This window comes from Protopterus annectens, chromosome 2.part1, assembly GCF_019279795.1.
Source record: "Protopterus annectens isolate FY-2018-M chromosome 2.part1, PAN1.0, whole genome shotgun sequence".
Taxonomy (NCBI): domain Eukaryota; kingdom Metazoa; phylum Chordata; order Ceratodontiformes; family Protopteridae; genus Protopterus; species Protopterus annectens.
The window spans coordinates 210786255-210811984 of NC_056729.1; the positions used below are offsets into that span (position 1 = coordinate 210786255).

The 25730-nt window shown below is 39.1% G+C and overlaps 1 protein-coding gene across 1 annotated transcript in view; it reads right to left on the minus strand.

The window, feature by feature from the left end:
* The window catches only part of ABCC3 (ATP binding cassette subfamily C member 3), a 1985081-nt gene that overhangs the window by 521749 nt on the left and 1437602 nt on the right, over window positions 1-25730 (minus strand). The window lies entirely within an intron of this gene.

The following is a 25730-nucleotide window of genomic DNA, read 5'->3' on the forward strand; positions in this document are numbered from 1 at the left end:
GTAAAGTGTTAATCAATGATGACTTTTTTTCATGGATTGTTAATAAATGACTTAGGATGAATCTTTAATTCTTTAATTTTAATTTCCAACAATGCTGTGGTCTTCAGTAGGCTGTAGAAGTCTTCCGAAGTTGGTATTGTGTTTGTATTCCATCTTCTTGTTATACACTTCCTTGAGATTGCAAGTATTGTCAATACTAGATACATATTTGACTCATTCAAATGAGGACCTTCATACACATTTAATAATACTAGAGCTTTAGATAAGTTAAAATTTTCATTAAATAAAGCTAGTAAAAAGATTTTAATACCATTCCAAAATGGCTTAATTTTAACACAGTTGAAAAAAATGTGATTCCAATCTACATGGTGTATTTGCTCACACCTCCAACATATTCCCTTTGTGGAAGAATTAATTTTAATAATTCTATCTGGAGTTAAGAATGCTCTGTGCAAGCATTTCCAATTAAAAACTTTACAGTATTGTGCAAAGGATGTATGTTTTATTGATGATAAATTATTTGATTTAATTTCTTCAGTTAGCTGTAATGAGTGTCCTTTTGTTATATAATTCTAATATGGGGATTTGGGTGCTGTTTTACAATTTATCAATATCTTGTAAAATTTTGAAATACTATTTCTCATGTCATAATCATTATATATGATTTCATATAGTATTTCTTAAGTTTAGGTATTTCTTTAAATGAAGAATTACTAATCTTTCTGCATAAATCTTGTGAATACGTCAGAATGCTTTGTATAGTTAGCCAATATTGTTGTGGAATTTTTTATGTTATTTCTATTGTTTGCATATCCAGAACTTTTAGTTCTTTGATACATTGAAACCAACAAACAAATCCTTTCTGTTCCCAGGAATCAATTATTTCTCTGTATATTTTATGTGGATAGTTCTTTGTAACTATGAATGGTGTTAAAAGATCAATCCAGATTTTTAAATCTATATTTGCATTAATCATTTTCCTAAATGAGTCAATGTAATAATCATACAAGTTTTAGTGGGCTTAGTTGTTATACTGCATACTAATACATAATACGTGCTATGGCAAATTGTTTTTATCTGTTATTTGAATTTTTTTTTGTAAATCAAATTCATTTATTGATACTGCAGTTAGTAATTCTTTCCAATTTGCAGAATAATTTGGACTTATCCAATCTGAGATTGTTTTAAATATTGATGCTTTTATATATGTTTCTATATGAGGAAAGTTTAATCCTCCCTGTTTCCATGGTCTGATATGATGTATTAAAGCTATTCTGTTTCTTTGGGGAAACCATACAAATTTTATTAGGCATGAGTTTATTTCTTTAAGTATATTCCTTTCTGGTAACAGTTGTATTGCCAAAGCTATATATAGAATCTTGGGTAGTATTAACTGTAGTCTATCTTCAAATGTTAATATTATCTCTTTCCACTTTTCCTTAGAAATTTGAATTGTATTGATGATATTATTGTAGTTTTTTTAGAGTAATTCATTATTATCCTTGCATAACTCATTTCCTAGATATTTCATGGTAGATTCTTGTTTCCCTATAATGTGATTCCCCTTCATCTGCAATTTTTTTTTTTATTTAAACATAAAAATTTTGATTTATTGAAATGGAGTCCTGAAGTCCTGTAAAATGTGTCAATTAAAATATCTAATTCTTCTAATGTCTCTTTTGTTTTGGATAATGTTAATATGTCATTAGGAAAGAGCATTACTTTAGAATTGCATTGTTCATAAACATCTATTCCTTTGATTTTTGTATTGTTATGTACTGACTCTGCCAATATTTCAATAGCCAAAGCAAATAGAATTGGTGACATGGGACATCCTTGTTTAGTATCCTTTGTTATATGTATAGATTCAGAGGTGAAAAGACCTAGCTTAACATACACTAAATTATTTGCATATAGATTCTTTAGTATATGAACAAAGGAAGGAGGAAATTCAAATAACATCAGACTTTGAATAAATAGTCCCAATTTAGGGAATCAAATGCTTTCTCTATAACTAAGCCAATTATGAGCGTTTCTTTATTTTCTTTATTAACATAATCTATAAGAGAAATTATACTTTTAATATTGTCATGTGTGTGTCTAAGATATATAAATCCAGTCTGATCATTATTTATTGTTTTGAATAGTGGTATTTTCATTCTGTTAGTTAATATTGTTATAAATATCTTAAAATCATTATTTAATAATGATATAGATCTATATGAGGTACAGAGGTTTGGGGATTTGTTTTCCTTTAGGATTGGTATGATTAAGGAATATCTCCAAGAGGGTGGTATTAAAGCTTGTGACTGAATTTCTAATAGAGTTTTATGGAAGAGGGATAGTATCTTTGAAGGAAAAAGTTTACATAGTTCCATAATTATGTCATCTATACCTGGAGCATTATTATTTTTTACCCTCTTTTATTTTATCTGTAATTTCTTTGTAGGATATGGGTGCTTGCAGATCTAGTTTTAATTTTTCTGGTATTTTTTTATATTAGAACATTTTTCATCTGGATTTAATTGATCGGTATGTATATTTTCTTTTTGGAAATGTTTCACATAGTGATTTCTATAGGCATCAAGAATGTCTCCTATATCCGAGACATTTTTCCCTTTCTTTTCATGGAAGATACTTTTTAATGTTATTAGCTTTTGATTGTATTTTGATTCTTGTGGATAAATTATGTAGATATTTGGGAGAAGTGGGCAATGTATTAATTTTTAGTTTTTCTAAAGCGAAACTAGTTTTATGTGTTAGAATTTCATTGTATTTATTGTTTAGTACTTCTACTTTCTTTTTCATCTCCAAATGATTTTGATTTTTTTCAGCTTTTACTGACAAAAGTTTGGATTACAGATCTAATAATTCAGAATCCAATTCTTTGATTTTTTTTATACCAAGTTAGGGTTTTACCATATATGTAAGCTTTTAATGAGTCCCGTATCATTATTTTATTTATCTCTGTGGTGTAATTAATATCTAAGAAGAACTGTAGTTCAGATAGTAACCAGGGTTTGAACTCTTTAATTTTAGTTATATATGCTGGAACTCTGGAGTTAAAGATTAATGGTTTGTACCTATTTTGAAGTTTTAGTATCAATGAATTGTGGTCTGAAAAGGGGCAGGGAGTGATTGAGAAATTAATGATTTTAGAGTATAAGTCATTGGCAGCAAATATTTTATCTATTCTAGTTTGGGTACCAAAGCTGTGATCTTGATGAGAAAACAACAAAGATTTATCTTCTCTAAATCTGAAAGTATCTATAAGATGAAATGATTCTACCACTTGTTTAAAGCTTTTGATACAGCAGATGTACGCAGTGGTCTTTTATTTGTAGTTTCAGAAATATCAAATATACAGTTAAAATCTCCTCATAATATTAAGTTGCCTTTATAATTATTGGAAATGAAATCCAAGTGTTTTTAACAGTTCCTGATCCAATGCCTGGGAACCAGTATAGATTGGCTAGGGTCCATATTCTGTTATAATATTTAACTATTACTAATGCCTTAAGGCCTTCTTTATCTTCATACTTATAAATGATTTCTGGGTTAATCACATTTGCTTTCCATAAAATTGTTACCCCTTTTGTCTTTGTCTTATAAGTGGATTGCACCAATATCATATATTCCTTAGGATTCCATTTGTAATTGTCATTTGTTTTGAAATGAGTTTTTTGAAGGAAGACAATTTGTGCTTTGTTCAGTTTTAAATATTTCAGTAGATTTGATCTCTTGCTAGGATTGTTGGTATTTAAAGATAATAAAGTTAAATCCATCTTGGGTTATTTAGACTATGTATTTTTGTTTTATTGTGACTATTAAACATTTTCCTCTGATAGCTATAAAGTATATGTTTGAGCTTTTAAAGGAACTTATCAGTTTTTGAGTGTTTACCAATGAAGTAATGTTTTGGTCAGGCATACTAAAATTTTTTTTGTGAAAAACAAACTTAAACTTCTTCTTCTTCTTCTTTCAGCTTTTAGTTAGTGGTCTCCACAGCAGATCACCTGTCCGCTCATGACTGGCAGTGGAATTCTACGGTGTTGAGTTGCCAGCCCGGTGTCCAACCTTCCACAGAAGGCACACACATGCACACACTCACGCCTAGGGCCAATTTAGAGTGTCCAATCCACCTACAGAATGTCTTTGGGATGTGGGAGGAAACCGGAGCACCACGGAGGAAACCCAAGTGATCACAGGGAGGACATGCAGACTCCGTACAGAAGGCACACCAGCCAAGGATCGAACCGGAGAACAAAAAACAAACTTAAACTAATAAATGTTAACAAAACTAAGATCCGCACTAGCCATGGAATAATTCCATCAGATTATCATTCATACCTTGACAATCCAGAACATCTCAGCTCCATAAATTGAATTATCATATGGAGAATATTTGTAATAGAAATAAGCAATATTTATCTTATTTTGTACAGATATAGTACTACTGTAGATTAGACAGAATTCTAATACAATATAAATGTCTACTTATTGTATAAGCAATTAATATTTACATGAAAGATAGATGACAAGCAATTCAATCATAGTAAAGTAGGATGTAGCATATATAAAACCTCAGTAAAAGATTATAGCACACAGTTATTTAACATATTCACCCTTACTGATGAAGTCTTTCAAAACTTATTGCTTAATATAAATAGATGGTAATAATATTTATACCTAATGTTTATAATACAATATATTTTACTAAATATATCAGAAGTTATATTTTATTGTTTGCCAGCATTTAAGTAATCACTTTGTTTGTTGCTAACTTACTTAAAGCATCAAGTTTGTTTTATGTAAACATTGATGAAAGTTAGTGCATTTTAATGATCAGTGCATCCCCCCCCCATTTCCTACACATAATGATTTTCAAATCTGTCATTTCTTATTATAAAATGAGTGAAATTATAGGTTAAAAACAACAAATTTACTTATTGTGATTAATGATTACAAGTTCCCTTTCCATATTCATAAATTGCCATTTAAGGCATATACTGAAAGTTTTTAGATTTAAATGGCAACATTCGATTTTGTATAATCAGCAAAGATTAAACTGAGTGATTATTGTCAATTTAATACTATTTGTTCAGAATGTGATTGTTACATTCTGTGACATTCCTAGTTCAGGCTTCTACTGTTTCCCTTGAACAACTTTGTCAGTTTGATGTCATGTATAAAACATTAGTTACCTTGGTAACAGCTTAAGTATTATGCATGGTCAAGATATATTACAAAACCACAATTCAAGTTAAAGCAATTATATGACTTGTTATGCACATTTACTTATATGAGAAAGTCATCATGCTTCCCCTTGATGTTCAATATAATGTATGTCATTTATGACAAGTTAAAACAGTAGTGTTATTATACACAAGCCCATGTTATTAAACTGAGTGTCTATTGTCTATTTAATACTATTTGTTTAGAATATAATTGTTACATTCTTTGACATTTCAAGTTCAGGCTTCTATTGTTTCTCTTGAACAACTTTGTCAGTTTAATGTCATGTACAAAACATTAGTTACCTTGGTAACCGCTTAAGTATTATATATGGTCAAGATGGGTTACAAAAACTACAATTCAAATTAAAGTAATTACATGACTTGTTATGCATAGTTACTTATAAAATAAAATCATCATGCTTCCCCTTGATGTTCAATGTAGTGTATGTCATTTATGACAAGTTAAGATAGTAGTATTATTACACAGGGTCTATATTATATCCTCGAATGCTTAAAAAAGCGAATGCTGATTGATCAAACTTATTTTCGCGAAACTGCAAAATATCGAAGCAGCAGAAACTCGAATTTTTTCCTAGGGAAAGAATTCGGTTGTCCGTTTCTGTTGCTTCGGTATTTTCAGTGTTATGGTGGAAAGTTACCGGTTGGATTTAGGTAAGTGTGCGATTGTGTGGATGTGAGTGTTAGGGTGATTTAGGTGAGTTATGGTTAGGGCTCGGGTTAGGTGTGTGTGCGATTGAGTGGACATGAGGGTTAGGGCAGATTTAAGTGAGTTAGGGTTAGGAAGCGGGCGAGGTGAGTGTGCAATAGTGACGGACCTTAGGCTTAGGGTTTGGGTTAGGGTAAGTGGATAGTTAGTGGTGTGTGCATAGTTTAGTGTAGGGTTAGGTATCAGATTTTAGGTGTATGTGTGTGGATTTCTGTTTGTTTGGTGTGCTTGTGTTGTGTGTATGTATTTTGGATCAGCGATTTTTTTCTCCTGGGAAAAAAATCGCTGATCTGACAGTTCGAGATTGTAAGCTTTCAGTTACATTAGGTCGATCAATCAGCATTCGCTTTTTTAAGCTTTCGATGATATAATATAGACCCATTACACACAAGCCCATGTTATTAAATCCTGTCTTTAATATCTAAATTCCGCAGACTGTTTCATTTTATATGATGATTATATATTTTATGTCTAGATTTACTAAAATCATATATTACATAAATATTGTGCGTGTGTTTTTTTTTTTTTTGGCTGTTGCTTAGTTATTTGAGAGACCACAAGCTGTAATGTTTATTCTTATTATTAGCTTCTTCCAAGCATGTTTATACAGTCCATAGACTTTAAATTATGAGACCCTTCTAGTTTCTTATTTGTTATAAGTATATTTCCATCCTTACATACACACTTATCAGTAATTCAAGCACGGGCAATAATGCCCATCCAGTTTTGCCAGAATACCATTCACTAGTTCATGTGATGTGTTTACAGGCTGTTCTTAAAATATCCAAACCAATATTTGACCTGCTCCATTTTACCAGCCTGTTCCATGCAGTGGCCACTCTGCCAGTGAACCTCTCAACACACTTTCCATTCTCACAGATATTTCCATGAAGGAAATCTGATGACTCTCTAGCACTTCCCGGCAACCCCAAACACCCCTACAATCAGCTATCCCCATATGCCCAACACGTCTGAGCAAACTCACCTCCCAGACCACTGCAAAGGGTACTGCACAAGACCAAGTGCTCTTAGTCTTTCACAATAACTCAGACTTCCACTGTTATGTAAGTCTATAATGTGTTTGGACCAAATACATTTTAAATATAAAATTGCGCTTATTTTTTTTCCTCTTTTTTTTTATCAAGAATCAACTTAATGAGCTAAACAAAGTGTTGGGAGACCATGAATATGTGTACATGTGGTTTAAAACAGCCCTTTTGTTATATACATATTTTTTTAAAACCAAAAACGTCATTGCCGAGAATCATCTCGGAGGCTCCTCAGAGCCATTAAGCATTATCGTTACTCTGTCTCCGTTACCATAACAACCTGGGAGCATCTGTTTCTGTTAGTGTGTCTGTGTACAGTGCATACCAGAGGCTCGTGATGCACCTGAAGCAAAGCTTTAATTCACTGCAACTTCAAGTCTAAATTCCTTTCCACTTCAGTGAGGCAGCAGCCAGGAAAAGAACAGAGAGCAAACAGATCAAAAAAAAAAAAAACTCAAAAGCCAACACAACAAGAGACAACATACTCCTCCAGCCCTCCCACCTCTCACTCACCAGAAGTACAAACACACCATTCTCTGCCAAAATATCCCATATCACAGTTCTATCCAACCCCTGCCCCTGGATCTAGGCTAAAACACCAAATGTCTCTTCCGAATACACAAGCATCAGTAAACCTCGATCACAAGCCGCAGCCCACTGCTTCCCGGAGACAAAAACAGCAACATATAACAGATGCCAGAAACAGCTGCATCCACATGCACCATGTCAGGCTTAATAAAACAGCACTTGAAGCTATGACACCTGCCATAATTGATATTAATTATGTTTAGACAGAATAATAATGACATTTGTACTAGCTGCCAGACACGGCTGCATCCATGCACACCACATCAGGATTGATCAAAGAGCACTCAAAGCTATGATACCTGCCATAACTGATATTAACTATGTTTAGACAGAATAATAATGACATTTGTACTAGCTGCCTGACACAGCTGCATCCACGCACACCATATCAGGATTGATCAAACAACACTCTTAGCTGTGATACCTGCCATAATTGATATTAACTATACTTAGACAGAATAATGATGACATTTGTAATAAGAGCTTACTACTATTATTTAACCAGGATATACATGACATTTCTAAATCATACTTTAAATGAAAAAGGCATTAGTCTCCATGACAGCATTCTTTTTTTCAAAACACTCTACTGTTACTGCTATTATATATGACGTTAATTTGTTACATTTCAGTCTGAACTCTGATGAATGGTACCTTGTTGAATTAGTTAATTCTTCTTCTTCTTCTTTCGGCTGCTCCCATTAGGGGTCGCCACAGCAGATCAACTGTTTCAATTTCTTCCTGTCCTTTGCATCTTGCTCTGTCACACCAACCACCTGCATGTCCTCTCTCACCACATCCATAAACCTTATTTTAGGCCTTCCTCTTTTCCTGTTACCTGGCAGCTTCATCCTTAACATCTTTTTCCCAATATACTCTGCATCCCTCCTCAGCACATGTCCAAACCAATGTAATCTTGCCTCTCTGGCTTTGTCTCCAAACCTTCCAACCTGGGCTGACCCTCTAATATACTTATTCCTAATCCTGTCCATCCTCGTCACATGCAAATCTTAACATCTTCAACTCTGCCACGTCGAGCTCTGACTCCTGCCTTTTTGTCAATGCCACTGTCTCCAACCCATATAACATAGCTGGTCTCACTATCTTCTTGTAGACCTTCCCTTTCACTCTTACTGGTACTCGTCTGTCACAAATCACTCCCGACACTCTTCTCCACCCACTCCATCCTGCCTGTACTCTCTTCTTCACCTCTCCTCCACACTCACCATTACTCTGAACTGTTGATCCCAAGTACTTAAACTCATTCAACTTCGCCACCTCTACTCCCTGCATCCTCACCATTCCTCTATCCTCCCTCTCATTCACACACATATATTCTTAGTCCTGCTGACCTTCATTCCTCTTCTCTCTAGAGCATATCTCCACTTCTCCAGGGTCTCCTCCACCTGTTTCCTACTCTCACTACAGATCACAATGTCATCTGCAAACATCATAGTCCACGAGGTCTCCTGTCTGATCTCGTCTGTCAACCTGTCCATCACCATTGCAAATAAGAAAGGGCTCATAGCTGATCCTTGATGTAATCCCACCTCCACCTTAAAAGCATCTGTCACTCCCACCGCAGACCTCACCGCTGTCACACTACCCTTGTACATATCCTGTACCATTCTTACATACTTCTCTGACACTCCCAACTTCCTCATACAATACCACAACTCCTCTCTAGTCACCCTATCATATGCTTTCTCTAAATCCACAAAGACACAATGCAACTCCTTCTGACCTTCTCTGTACTTCTCCATCAACACTCTCAGAGCAAACATCGCATCTGTAGTGCTCTTTCCTGGCATGAAACCATACTGCTGATCACTAATCATCACCTCCCTTCTTAACCTAGCTTCCACTACTCTTTCCCATAACTTCATGCTGTGACTGATCAGTTTAATTCCTCTGTAGTTACTACAGCTCTGCACATCACCCTTATTTTTAAAAATTGGTACCAAAACACTTTTTCTCCATTCCTCAGGCATCCTCTCACTTTCCAAGATTTCATTAAACAATCTAGTTAAAAACTCCACTGCCATTTCACCTAAACACCTCCATGCTTCCACAGGTATGTCATCGGGACCAACAGCCTTTCCGTTCTTCATCCTCTTCATAGCTATCCTTACTTCCTCCTTGCTAATCCACTGCACTTCATGATTCACTATCGCACATCATCCAACCTTCTCTCCCTCTCATTCTCTTCATTCATCAACCCCTCAAAGTACTCTTTCCATTGCTCAACACACTCTCCTTGCTTGTGAGTATGTTTCCCTCATTATCCTTTATCACCCTTACCTGCTGCACATCTTTGCTAGCTCGGTCCCTCTGTCTAGCCAATCGGTACAGGTCCTTTTCTCCCTCCTTAGTGTCCAACCTTTTATACAACTCTTCAAATTAATTACTTGAATTATTATAAGTAAAATCAATGAAAAATGAACAAGATAAGTATTCACTGAGTTCAAGTAGGGGAACAGAAACTTCTATGTTTATATTATATGTTGTTTGTTTGGCTTATATATGATGTAAATAGTAATCCATCTTGACGCTTCACAGCAAGAGGTTCTCCAGTTCGATCCTCAGCTGGGGTGCCTTCTGTGTAGAGTCTGTATGTCCTACCTGTGGTCACGTGGGTTTCCTCCGGGGGCTCCGGTTTCCTCCCACATCCCAAAGACATGCTGTAGGTGGGTTGGACACTCTAAATTGGCCCTAGGCATGAGTGCATGTGTGTGTGTGCCTTCTGTAGAAGGTGGGGCGCTGGGCTGGCAACTCGACACCGTAAAACTCCACAGCAAGTCATGAGTGGACAGGTGATCCACTGTGGCAACCCCTAACAGTGAAAAGCCGAAAAAAGAAGAAGAAGAAGAAGTAACCCATCTTGACCTACCTTTGTTTGTGAAGAATTATTGGACTCTTTGAACATTCTGTATAAATCATTACTGTTTCTCAGTTGTTTAAGAATCCCTCCTTTTTTTTAAAAATAAAAACAGATGACAAGTGATGTACCATATCAGCTGATACTTTGAGAGATGTAGTTGTAAGAGTATTTTTTTTGGGACAGCTATCTTGGAATCATTTTTTTATTTCTTCTTTTTAGCACCATTCCAAGGATTTGTTTCTTTTATTCTTTTAAGAGTAGGGGCCATCCATTCCATTTCATCTGGGATAGACACTCCCTAGGATTCAGCAAGCAGCCATGCAGGAATAAGTTATTCCTGCATGGCACGGACAGTTCTTGTTCAGCACGGCAGCGCACCATGCATATGTATGATGGCACACTGCTATGCTCCAAAACAGACACAGGTCCATGTACGAGCACAGGGGGTGTGTGTGAGAGCACAGCTCACACAATATACATGCCCCCTGCACTCCAGAATTGCCTTTCAGCAATTTAAAATGAGTGAGAATGCTTGTTAACACCCCCAACCCATCAGGATAACAAATTTGGTCAAAGCCATAAGGGACAATCGTTCCTACCAAGACAAATGTTGCCAGAATAACACATGTAGCATAAGCACATAGTGCACACCTCCCAACCCGTCAGAGTAAGGAATGTGGACAAAGCCAAAAGGGACAATCGTCCCACAAAGCAGAAAGTTGATAGAATAATAGGTTCAGCATTAGCAGGGATATTCTGAAGGGTACAAATAAAATACAACAAATATTTTTTTTTTACCAATGCGATAAAGTTTAAGCGCAGCTGCGTGGATGTGGCTGTTGCTTAGCTACGCTTAGTCCAGCTTAAACAGCACAAGACGTTAAATAGCAAGAGACATCAGGCATAAGCAGTATTTCAATAGTGTAGTGGTTACAGCGTACGCTTTGCAAGCAGCCTTTCCCGGTTCGATCTCCACTATAACCAATTTGCATTTTACATGTGAAAGCAGTACATAAACATTTATTTTTATAATTAGCTACGAAATAATATATATATTTGTCAGCCAGAGTACTGTATGAGATCCAGATGTGAGGTGTCAGTTTAATAAAGTTGTGAAACCCCCATAGAAACACAAGTGCCCCATACAGTACAGTCACAAATTAATAAATGTAATGAAAGCACATTGGGGAATGTCAGGGACAGTAAACAAATTTATAACATGTAATGAATGATGAATCAATGCCATATAGCAGATAGTTTATAAAATGAAAAATACACAATGCTAAGCATTGCACAGCTCTGCATACTAGGTGTAAGCATTGTGTAAATATGACTGCTAAGCAATGAGTAACCTGGCTAAGTGGATTTGCCCATTGGTAAGCAGTGCTGAACCTTCCCCTTTAAGCACTGCCAACCTTAGCTAAGCAGGTTTTCCTGTAGCTTAGCTTAGCTCAGCATAACCAAAACTGTCCAATCACGGCAAAGGGTGGGAAACCCCACAGGTGGGAATACAGCTCATAACTGGTTGCAGCTTCCCACTGTAGACAGTATGGCAGGAGTTGGTGAGAGCATGTGCTTCCGTGCACAGCGCTGGGGTATACAGGAGTCCAAGGTCATGGTAGGACTCCTGGTACAAAACCACGAAGAGAGACTGCTGCAGGGCCAGTACCAAGGCTCCCAATATAAAGTGGAAGCCTGGGACCATCTTGACCGTGATCTCACCAGTGCCACTGGTATCCCTCAGACTGGAGAACAGGTCCGGCACCACTATGCCGACTTGAAGCAGAGAAAGAGGGAGCTCTTGGATGAGTGGGTCCAAGAAGCAAGGCAGTGGGGTGATGTCCCAGCAGTGTGTAAGTACTCATACCAATAACTGTTTACTAATGTTCAGCCTGTGTATATGATGGATAAGTATACCTAAATATTTCTCTATTTCCCTTACAGCTGCAGCTGTGTGGGCTGTGAATCAGGAAGCCCATGCCAGTACGTTGCAAAGGCTGTGTCGCGAGGCTGGTGAGTAATAATCCTGCTTGTAGTAGTCATACCAAATATATATATATAAAGTAGAAGAAAGTCACCTGGCAGTATAAAAACTGTGTATGGGTTGTACTGAATAAACTAGACTATATGACAGTAATAGTCCCATATAGGTCATATTTAAATAAAACTGTAAACTGCCTGGCAATAAAGCTCTAAATCCTGGATTGGTTGCGTTTACTCTGGTATTGTATGACATTTATTGTTGCATTCTCTGAATACTAATGTTGTGTTAACCACTGTTACCCACACTGCTACATAAAAAAATGTCTAGGAATGTCTGTATAATACTGTTGTAAGTACAAGATCAAACTGTACAACCAAGAGAGACTTAGAAAAAAACACTGAAGAGATAGACAGCAATATCTAAATAGCACACTCTGATGAAACTTAAGTTGTTGTATTTTTAGCAGACACAGCCATGGTTCGAATCCTGGGAGTGGTAGTAAGCTGTATGCACAATCATACCTCTCAACTGTACAGATTTTTTAAAGAATGTCCAGATAATCGGCTCATATTTTCTGTCAGTTCCTCTGTCCCCCTGGCAAATCAGTGGGATGATCTCAGAATTGAAGTCACTAAATAATGACATACATTTGATATTCAGACCACAAAAACTTCAGAAAATGTATATTAAAACAAATCCTGTCACTCTAGCAACTCTTCAAGTTTATGAGAGCAATATTCAAAATATGTCCCTATTTGTACTCCCATGTTGTCAAGCTTTGCCCAGAGTGTGTGCATTACGAGATTCAGAGGTATCTGCATAATATTAACTAGGAATCTAGGAATATGTGTAGAAACAGTCAGGTAGTGTTAACAAACATTCCCCCCACGGGTCTGTCAGATAAGAAAACTGTAACTGCCTGCCAATAAATATTTAAATCCTGGACTGGTAGTGTTTACTCTGGTATTGTATGGCCTTACATGTAGCATTCAGTAACATCTGATATCAGAATAGTGCTGTTGTGTCAGCCACTGTTTCTCACACTGTGCTACATAAAAATATGTCTAGGAATGTCTGTATAAGACGGTTGTAATAACAAGGTCGGATTGTACAACCAAGAGACTTAGACAGAAAACACCACAGGAAATAGACAGCAATATCCAAATAGTACACTCTGCTGAAACTTAATTTGTTGTATTTTTAGCAGACACAGCCATGGTTAGAATCCTGGGAGTGGTAGTAAGCTGTATGCATAATCATACCTCTCAACTGTACAGATTTGTTCAGAATGTACAGATAATTGGCTCATATTTTCTGCCTGTTCTTCTATCCCCCTGGCAAATCAGTGGGATGATCTCAGAATTGTAGTCACTAAATAATGACACACATTTGATTTTCAGACCTCAAAACATTCAGAAAATGTATATTAAAACAAATTCTGTCACTCTAGCAACTCTCCAAGTTTATGAGAGCAATATTCAAAATATGTCCCCTATTTGTACCCCCATGTTGTCAAGCTTTGTCCAGAGTGTGTGCATTCAGAGGCTGAGAAGAATGTGCATAATATTAACTCGGAATCTGGGAATATGTGTAGAAACAATCAGGTAGTGTTACCAAACATTCCGTCCACAGGTCTACCAGATAAGAGATGTAGAATATAGCTATAAGACAGCTGAAGTATACACTGTGTACAAACATATCACTGCCCAAACCAAGGCCATAGGGTATTGTAATAATACATGTACCTTAATGATCAGAGCAATGATCATTAAAGTTGTGAGTACTACAAGCATATATAAGTTGTTAACTGACATCTCTCTCTCCCTCCACCATATCTGCAACAATAATCTAAACACACAAATCAGTGGGTATGTTTACACCAAACAGGACATATGTCCCATTGTTCAATAAATATTGAAATGTGTTTCTATTAATGTTCTATGTTGAAATACTATCATTGGTGGCCTGTTGCTATCACTGTAACCTGCATGCCATTGTAATGGCCACTGAGGTTCCATATATGCATGTGTTCTGTTTGCCATGCAACTGTTCCAAGTCTGGTGCTTTGGGTTAATGGGAATATCTATGCATACTATTTAACTACTCCTGGATTGTGTTGACTATTACTAACCCACATATGTTTTAAAACTGCAACACCATAGCACATTTGGAAAGGCCGGTCCCAGCGGACCCACCTCTCCCACCTCATCTGGAACCCGCCCCGAGACCTTCTCCTCAGCTGGTCCTGCACCACATTTGGATGGAACCGCCTCAGGGGATGGGGCTCATCCTCCCCTGGGAGTGGGCATGGACAGGATCCTGTCACCTGAAGTCAGGTCCGGGGATTGGTGCGTAGTGAGCTCCGAAGGGAGTCTGGAGATATGCTATGCCAGCTTGAAGGCCATGTGGCACATTTAGAGGGTCAGCCTGCCCCTCCTGCTCAGCCCCCAGCACAGCCACCTTCAGGGCTGTGAAGGTACTGTGGTGACTGTCCCTGGGTTGGGACCTCAGTCCCACTGTTTCCATTTGGGGGCTCATTGGCTACCGATTTCCAAACACCCTTCCCCGTCCAAGGTGTTTACTCCCCTCATGTGTCATATACCTCCCCTGTATGCTGTCTTCCTACCCAACCTACCTCCCCACATATACCTACTATCCTTCCTCAACATCCCACTCTCACCTTAAAAAAAAGGCAATCTGCTCCCAAAAATAAATTTCACCCCATACATAGCTGTCCATTTTGCACACATGTCCACTGGACACAAGTAATCTGGTCTAATTGGCTTTGCGATACATTATTGTTGTCCTCACCCCTCTCTCAGGGGTTTGAGTGTCCAAATCTACCTCCAAATTCAGTATATATGCACAGCTGTTGCTGTAGAAGAAATGGACCTTCCCTACACCAATCCTGCACATCCCTAGCCACTTTCCCTATTGTCTTTCCCTCTGCGTACCCCCTTTTTCACCACTTTCCTATCACCCCTTTTTTTCTTTTCTTTTAAAGAAATTATTGCAGGGTTAAGCGGGAGTAAGCACTTTTAAGCAGTACTAAGCGGATTTAAGTCTGTTTGCCTGGCGCTAACCAATGCCTACACATATTAAGCACTTTCAGGCTAACTGTCTGTAAGCATATTTAACTGGAAGTTTGCATTGCTTACTGTCACGCAAACCCATGCAAAAACGCTTGCAACTGCTTAAAAGTGCCTTAATCACTCTGTATCCAACAGCCCTTGTTCGGCCCAGCAACAAAATAATCAGCCCTTGCAAGTCAAGAACCCAGGACACTACACACCATAGCCACAGCGATTTACCACTAAGCCATTTGAGCTGTACATAAGTGTGAGATATATATATATATATATATATATAAATGGTTACATATGAAAACATCTACTCCTCATAACATCTAAACCCAAAACATCAAGACCATAACATCTAAACTTCAAAACATCTAAAACTCATAACATCGAATCTCAAAACATTGAAAACTACAAAGCAACTATAAATAACATCCCACACACTGTTTACTATGTTTCTGCAGCGGGGCAAGCCCCCATGCACCCCCCCAAGTGGGGGGCTCTGCCCCCAACCCCCAATAAATTAAATATACCAACTCCAAGATTGCATTGCACATGGGGGGGTGCAAGGGGGCTGCCCCCCCTGCAGAAATGTAGTAAACAGTGTGCGGGATGTTATTTATAGTTGCTTTGTAGTTTTCAATGATTTGAGATTCGATGTTATGAGTTTTTGATGTTTTGAAGTTTAGATGTTATGATCTTGATGTTTTGGGTTTAGATGTTATGACCATTCGATGTTTTCATATGTAACTATATATATATATATATATATATATATATATATATATATATATATATATATATATATATTCATAGGGAGGTAATAGGTTATCAGCCCAAGGGCCTAAGTAAGCCCAGCCAACAAGGTTCCCTGGCATACGCCACCCAAGAAAGTTATTTTCCTGTGCCTCTGTTGATCAGAGCCACAGAAGTGATCTCTGGGGTGTATTTCCTATTTCCCATCCACTCATCAAGATTTTTCTTGAAGAGTGCTAATGAGGAACTTTGCTTGACATAGATGGGTAGCTTGTTCCAGAGTATGGGAAGTCCCTGGAACAGGAATCTATCCCTCCAGCATGTCCTGTTTATTGTGGTGACAAGGTTTATGTCCCTAGAGCATGTAGCTCGGAGGGATTGGGATTTCTTTAGGTGTAGCATGTCCAACAATTCTGGGTTTGACATAGCTTTATATGTTAGGCAGAGATCACCTCGGAGTAGGCAATATGCTACGGAGTAAAGTTGGGGTTTTTTGAGACAGTCAGTGTAGGGCATCTGTTTGAGGCCAGTAATCCTCTTTGTGAGGTACTTCTGTGGCCTTTCCAGCTGCTGCATATGTCTTGTGAGGTACATCCCAAAAGGGGGACTGTACTCTATAATGGGTCTAATGAGTGTCGAGTAGAGGGGAACAATGACCTCTTTTCTCCTGGATGAGACCCCTTTTGTGATGAGGTGTGCCACGTAGAAGGATTTTCTGACTACTGTGGTGAGACTACTGACTACTGTGGTGAGACTACTGTCTACCTGGGTTCCAAGGTCTCTCATCACACATTCGGCATTAAGTAGACTGCCACCTATGTGGTAGTTCTTGGGTACAGAGTTTTTACCAAAGGGGATGACAATGCACTTTTTGGCATTGAGCTTGAGGCCATGACTCTGACACCAGGCATCTGTCTCAGTGAGGCCCTTCTGTAGGATGTCCACATCTTTTGGGGAGTCGACTATGGCTTCTAGTTTGCATTCATCTACGAACTTCGTTAGCCAAAGGCCTTCTGTGTTAGTCTGTACTTTACAGAAGTAGATATCAAATAGGAGAGGTCCCAGGACTGATCTCTGTGGTATTCCACTTGTCACTGGTTTGAAGTCAGATTTGGAGTGTGCAACTTTTACAGTGTGGGTTCTGTCAGTGAGCCAGTTGGCAACCCATCTTGTGATGTAGGGATTTATACCTAGTTTAGTGAGTTTAGCTATAATTCCAGAATGGGGGATGGTGTCGAAAGCCTTGGCTAGGTCAAGATAGGCTGTGTGAACCACCTTACCCTCATCTATGGCTTTGGTGACTGCCTCAAAGAAGTCGATCAGGTTCAGGAGGCATGATCTGTCTTTCACAAACCCGAACTGAGTGGGGTCCAGAGTGTGTAGGTTACCAATGTCTTTGTTTATGAGTTTCATGATGATACATTCCATGGCCTTACAGACCAGGCTCATCAGGCTAATGGGGCTATAGTTCCCGGGATCAGTGGTGGCTCCCCCTTTGTGGAGTGGGATAGCTGTTGCTGTGCACCATTCAGTGGGCACAAAGCCTGACGTGAGGCTATGATTGAACATGGTGCTTAGGTGAGGATCCAGTTCATTATGAAGTTTGCGTAAAACCCAGCCTGAAATGTCTGGTCTCATGGATGCTGTGTTTTTGCCTTTAGAGAGTTCAGCTTTTACCTGCGTAGTTGTGATTGCAGGGACTCTGCATCCTTCCTGTATAGGTATGGGCCCTTTAGGGGGTGAGAGGGGGTAAAGATATCGCTGAACCTATCTGCCAGGATGTTGGCAATATCAGTTGGTTCTGTAATTTTTGTGCCATTGTGCTGTAACTCAGAGCATATCTGGATGTTGCCATTGAGATTCTTGACATAGCTATAGAATGCTTTGTGGTTGTCCCAAAACCAATGGCAATTTTTTTCATAGCTAGCTTTGGAGGATCTTATAAGGGATCTCAGCTTCTTACTGAGGCTGACCAGGGCGCTCCTCCACTCATGGAATTTTACTCTCTTTTACAACAGTTTCTTTCTTCTGTTGTAGAGTTTGTTTATGGCAGGGGATCACCAGATTGGCTTCTTTTTTTTGGAGAAGAGCATCTTGGTTCTGTTTGGGCTGGCACGATTCATGCACTCATGTAAGTGCTTATAGAGTGTATTTATGTAGGATTCAGCAGTCGTAACTGTATTGTCCATCTGCATGGGTGTCTTGAAGTTTGCCACTTCTGTCTTAAGAATCATGAAGTTGGCTTTGGAGAAATTTGTTACCATGGTTTCCTTAATGGGGGATAGGGTTTGGGATGTGGATATCTAGGGTGATTAGCTTATGGTCAGATCTGACCAACGAAGAGTTGACTTCAGGTGTGGAACACTGGTCACTCATGTTAGTAATGAGTAGGTCTAGGATATTGTTGCTCTTGGTGGGGGTGTGGATAAGTTGATCCAGGGCACTGGAATTTATGAATTCCAGAAAGCGTTGAGTGAAGGAGTTGGTACATGAGTAGTTTTCCCAGTTAATGGTGGGGTAGTTGAAATCACCCATTATTAGGGTGTTTGGTTGAACCTTAATATTTTTCAGTATATCAAGAAAAGAGGAGTGGGATTACTGGGGCATGGTGGGGGATCTGTAGCAAGCTACAATTTGGACTGCAGTTTTGCCCAGATTTAGTTGCACTTGGATAACCTCGGATGCATTATGCTGAGCAACTATGCTGTAGGCGTGGATATCCTTAATATATATAGACACACTTCTGCCTTTGGTGTTTCGGTCCAGGTTAGGTGGCTGAAAAGTGTGGTATGAGTTATAGCCTGGTAATGCAGGGGTGTTCTCTCTGGAGCCTTGAACCAGGTCTCAGTCACTGCACAGATATTGATGTTTTCCATTTTAAGGAGTGCCTCGAGGGAGTGCATTTTGAGACTTAGACTTCTAGCATTGAGTAGCATTACCCTCAGTTTTTGCTTGCCTGTTCCTGTTATGGTGGTGAATTTGTCATTTGAACCTTGCCTAAAAAGGCACTATAGGGGTGGCAAGAGCCTTAGCCAGTATCCGGAATCCCAGGGGTGACAGGTGCAGGCCATCTCTGGCAAAGCATCATGGTCTGTCAACTATGTCATCCCAGGCATACAGATACTGGATCCCCTTAGAATGACACCAGAAGCTTAGCCAATTGTTGAAGTCAATCATTTTGTCCTTGTACTGCGGTATCATTCTGGGCGATAGCAGGATGCTACTCAGGGCTAAGGTCATACCTGCCTGGGCTACAAGATCGGACAGCTCTTCCATGGCTCTTTTCATGTAGTCCAGGGAGGTACATCTCAGGTCATTCACACCAACATGGACAATGAGAGAGTCATATTTGTACTTGTTGTGGAGTGACCTGAGTGCGTGGGTTATGTGGTGGATCCTGGCACTCAACAGGCAGCTGACAGTAACCTTCTCCTTGTTTAGCCTGGTGAGTGAGATATCAGTGTGCCTGACTATAGAGTCACCCATGGCTAGTGTGTTGGGTACACTGTTTTGCTTTATGGGCTGTGGCTGAGTGGCACACTGAGTCTGTGGGCTATGTGTCATTTGGGTTGTGTTGGAGGGTGGAGGTTGCTTGCGTTTCTGCTTTGGAGGTCTCTGTTGCTTGAGTAGATCATTATTGAGAGCCTCTGGGAATGTTTTTGTGTTTCTATGTGTGGCTTTTGGTGGTGTAGGTTTAGTGGGACTATGTGATGATTGTGGTGTGGTGCAAGTGCTTACCTTCTCCTCTTGACTGTCAAGTTCAGTCTTGGTTGGAGACAGCTTTACCTCCAGTTTGGATAGATAAGTGCATCTCTCCAGGTTGTAGTGTTGGGTGGTAGGAGGAGAGGGTTGTCTGTGTGCATGAGGCAATTGCTACATTACCCCAAGATGCCCAGATTCATCAGAAAGACAGGAGAGAACAATGGGAGCTGCCCCTTGGACATGCCTGAATAAAAAACTATTTTCCTCTAGACAAGTGAGAAGAGTGAGTACAAGAGCTGTTTTTCTCTAAGCAAGTGAGGGAAGTAAGTACAAAAACTGTTTTCCTCTATGTAATGAGGAAGGTTGAGTGCTTTAGTAATTTGTAGCTTATTTAATGCTTACAACAATTCTGAACAAGTGCTGAGCATGAATAAGCAAATTCAAGTGCTAAAACTAAGAATATGTATCTGAACTAGACTAGTTACAGGAAAGAAACAACTGCAAATGCGGGCTTTTAAATCAGAAAGTTGAAAGAGATGGAAAAATTGCCCAAACGGCCAATAACTACAATTTCTGTGCCAGAAACCACTCCTTATGTGGTAGATAGGTTACCTAGTGCTTACCACTCCCACTGATAAGCTAACAGACTTCCCTCCAACAGAGAAAGGATTGGGGGCCTCAGGAGCTTACAAACAGCCCTGGATACAGAAAATCTGTATCTAGACTAGACTAGTTAGAGGAAAGGGGGGAAACAAGTGCAAATGCGGGCTTTTAAATCAGAAAGTTGAGAGAGATGGAAAAACTGCCCAAATGGCCAATAACTACAATTTCTGGGACAGAACCACTCCTTATGTGGTAGATGCAGCAAATCTGTATCTGGACTAGACTATTTTCAGGAAGGGGTGGGAACAAGTGCAAATGTGGGCTTTTAAATCAGGAAGTTGAGAGAGATGGAAAAACTGCCCAAACGGACAATAACTACAATTTCTGGGCCAGAAACCACTCCTTAGGTGGTAGATAGGTTGCCTAGTGCTTACCACTCCCACTGATAAGCTAGCCGGCTTCCCTTCAACACAGACAGGCTTGGGGGGGGGGGGCTCAGAAGCTTACAAACAGTCCTGGATATAGCAAATCCGTTTCTGGACTATACTAGTTACAGGAAAGGCAGGAAACAAGCGTACTTTTTTGTTACAGTTAAGCAGAACACAGGAAGATTCTAGCAAAGTTTTTTTTTTTTTTTGTAAAGGAAAGGGAGACAGGAGAAGCAGAAGATAATTCAAGGTTAGGAAACTAAGTGGGTTGGCCTTCTCAAATGTTCTCTCTGTATTAGATAGAATGAGCTAATGACACTAGACTGGGAAGAGTGTCCCAGATCAAATTTACAGTAGGGACGGGCAACTGCAAAGCCACCAAGTATAACAGCAAGACACCAACAGGGAGGAAGGGTGGGGAACAATAATAAAGCTACTAGCCTACACTCTTTTGACAGTAAACACTACAGAGATGTTTATCACAGCAGAAGAACAGCAGTGAGCCTCAAAATGAAAGTTTTAAACAGATACAGGAGCATTTACACATTAGATCCACACTCTGAACCTCTCATTGCAAAACATCTGACCAAAGGCACTGTTAATGGGGGTGAGGGGGCCCAAAATAGGAATCTCTTGTAATTATTGCCATTATCTCTTCCTCCACAGCTGAACTGATCTGCCTTGCAACACAATAACCAGCACTTCCAAGTCCTGAACCCAGGACCTTGCACAACATAGCCAAAACAAGTTACCAGTAAGCAATCTCAGCTGTAAGATGTCGGGATGATTTCTCTAACATATCATGAAGAACAGTCAGTCTACCATAGGGAATGTACAATGTGGAAGCACTAAACATTCCAATGATATACACACACACATATATATATATATATATATATATATATATATATATATATATATATATATATACACATACATACACAGATAAATATATAAATACTTATAGATATATATAAAATTGTATATATAGAGGGTGCACAGCATATCAAACAGCCATTATTCCTACAGTTGCCACCTTTTCAAATGGCCATTGTCTTTCCTACAAATGAGAATTATTGCATGAAACATATACCCACACACAATGCAAAAGACAGGACACCACACACAAGTTTGCATACATAGAAATATTTATTTGTGTACTATTTCAGTTGTTTATGCAATTTCTTATAGCAGTTAGGTGTTTGAAATATAATAACTGATTAATGCAACTCTCAAAAAACATATGATACAGTAATCTGCAAAACATAACATACTTTGTTGTCTAGGGTAAAGCCTTTAAGTAGTACAACAGTAAAAAACACACTTGCCTTGAAGATAAGAATTAATCAACACTTAATTACAGATGTAGTTCAACAGCCTCCAATTACACTCTGTATTCAACCCCTAGAGGGAAAAGTATTAGTTGCCACAATGTAAATGCATCTTTTACATAACAATGCTTAACTTAAAACATCACCATCACACTGAGAAACTGAACTGTGTGTAAGAAAGTAAGCTCTAGACCACCACTGTTCCCATGCTGAAACGCATGAAAATGTACAGCCATATACCTTAAAGTTTCTTATTACTGATATCCCTCACATGTTGTAACAGCCTAGGTTAAAAACATTTAATACCCCTCCACCATAAAATGTCTTACAAGGGCATATAACAGTGTTCTCCATACACTGACCTCTGGACTGTATAAGGTCACACATGTTTTGTCCAACTGTAGCCTTCATATATATGGATCCTACCCCACAATTTGTGTGGGAGTCCACAGCATTACTGGAATGATAGCAGGAATGTCAGCACTAAATAATGATAGGCCATTACCTATCAACCTCTTACTGCATGACATCTGGACAAAGCCTGGTATATAGGTGGAGGACAGAGGCTGAAACACAGAGCCATATTTGAAATATTGCTGTTATACACTTTGAAAGTTGCTGGTGTTACAGGACTGGTTGCAAAATAATCTTACACGGGAATATGAAGTCAGAAATACAAATGGATGTTGCCATGTACTGATAGCAATCAACGAAGAGAATGCCATTGATATGTCAGGGACAAGATCTGTGTGGGGAACAGACAAAACATAGCCAATCCTCTGGCCATCATGTGGATAGGCGCAAAGTTGAGAGCTATGCAGACAGACTGCATTCCATGCAAAACTAGCATGTACATGCAAACCCTATAAAACTATCAGTATTCAATGCATATAACAGCAATACTCCCACACTGTCTCTAGGTCTGGAACCTTATACAAACATGTAGTTGGCCTGTTGTAAGAAGTATTGCTACCTGCTGTCTGTAACATCGCTGCCCACAAACAGGAAGGATGTCATCCATACAGTAAAGGTAAAGGGACAACACCCGCATGATGTAGTCATTTATAGTAGTGGGTTGCTATGACATTGGCTACTGGAAGAACTACGCAGCTGGCTGCATGCAATTAGCAAGTGTTAAACACCAGATGGTGCAGAGGCCATCACCTGATCATGAGCATCACCTACAAAAGCCATGCTGCAACATATTCAAACCAGCTCGATCCCTGCAGTCGAGAGAGAGAGATATAGAGAGAAATAGAAAAAAAAGGGAAAACAAAACTATACTAAAAAACAAAAATAATATTAAAAAAAAAATAAAAACAAACAAGAAAGACATCCAACTGGTACACAGAAGAGAGCACAATAATAAAAAAAGGTATGTGAAACATGTCAGCATGTAATTGAATGTAGTACTTGGTCTGTAATAATGGGATAGATGAAAGATTTATATGTGTCATCAAGACTTGCTGTAATGATGTCCTGCTGAACAACTGCTATGGACATAGCACCTGGCCCTGTGGGCAGTGGGCCATACCTGTCAACTGTGCAGATCTGCACAGAATGTCAAGATTTAAGCCATCATAGTGTTTGTTCTGTTCCTCCAAACATCTATATTAGTCTGGCAAATAGCTGAAGGTGGAAGTAATGAAGTCATGACAGACACATGAGTTTCAGACCCCACCACCTTCAGAAAAGTCATGGTAAAGTGAAATGTATCATGCACAAACTTCATAGGTTCGCAATAGGCATATCTACGATCTGTCCCTATATATCCCCCCAATGTTAGGCTTTGTCCACATGTGATGCTCTGTTTTGTAGCAAGGCAGAACAGTTCAGCTGTGGAGGAAGGAGGTTCAGAGTGTGGATCTGATGTCCGAATGCACTATATATATATATATATATATATATATATATATATATATATATATATATATATATATATATATATATATAGACATGTATGTCTACACACACACACACACACATATATATATATATATATATATATATATACATACACACACACACACACACACACACACACACACACACACATATATATATATATATATATATATATATATAAACATTTTCCCTACTGTTGAATGACTGTGCTGCATATGTTTGAAGAAATATCACACATATCTGCAGCTCAGATGGTTTAGTGGTAAATTGCTGTGGCTATGGTGTGCAGGGTCCTGGGTTAGACAATTACAAGGCTGATATTTTTTTTTTTGCTGGGCACAACAAGGGCTGTTGGATACAGAGTGATTAAGGTACTTTGAAGCAGTTGTAAGCGGGTGTAAAATTCTTTTTGGGAACAGATTGCCCTTTTTTTTAAGGTGAGAGTGGGATGTTGGGGAAGGATAGTAGGTATATTTGGGGAAGTAGGGTGGCTCAGAAAACAGACAACACAGCATACAGGGGCAGTATATGACACTTGTGGAGGATAAACACCTTGGACAGGAAGGGGAGTTTGGAAATTGGAAGCCCATGAGCTCCCAAATGGAAACAGTGGGACTGAGGTCCCCACCCATTCGCAGTCACCACTGCACCTTCATGGCCCTGAAGGTGGCTGTGCTGGGGTTGAGCAGGAGGGGCAGGCTGACCCTCTGATTGTGCCAAGAGGACCTCAAGCTGGCATAGCAGATCTCCCAATTTTCTGTGGAGCTCGCTAAGCACCAGACCCTGGACCTGACTTCAGGTGACAGGATCCTGTCCGTGCCCGCTCCCGGGGGGGGTGTGCCCCATTCCCTGAGGTGGTTCCACCTGAAGGTAGTGCAGGACCAGTGGATGAAGAGGTCCAGGGGTGGGTCCCAGACATGCTGGGGCCCGGTGCCACGACCAGATGAGGTGGGAGAGGTGGGTCTGCTGGGAACTGCCTTCCCAAACATGCTACTGTATTGGAGTTTTAGAGCACATGTGGGTTAGTAATAGTCAACACAATCCAGAATTAGTTATAACAGCATGCATAGATATTCCCATTATCCCAAAACACCAGATTTGGAACAGTTGCATAGCAAACAGAACACATGCATATATGGAACCACAGTGGCCATTACAACGGCATGCAGGTTACATTGATAGCAACAGACCACAAATGATAGTGTTTCAACATGGAACATGAATAAAAACACATTTCAATATTTGTTGAACAATAGGATTTATGTCCCAACAGTAGGTTTGGTGTAAATATACCCACTAACTTGTGTGTTTAGATTATTGTTACAGATATAGTGGGGGGAGAGAGAAATGTCAATTAACAACTATTATTTCCTTGCAGTATGAGGTCCTCTCATTCCAGGTACACTATCCTGTGAACAGCTACCTGCATATACACCCCAGGAAAATTATATCATCATGAACT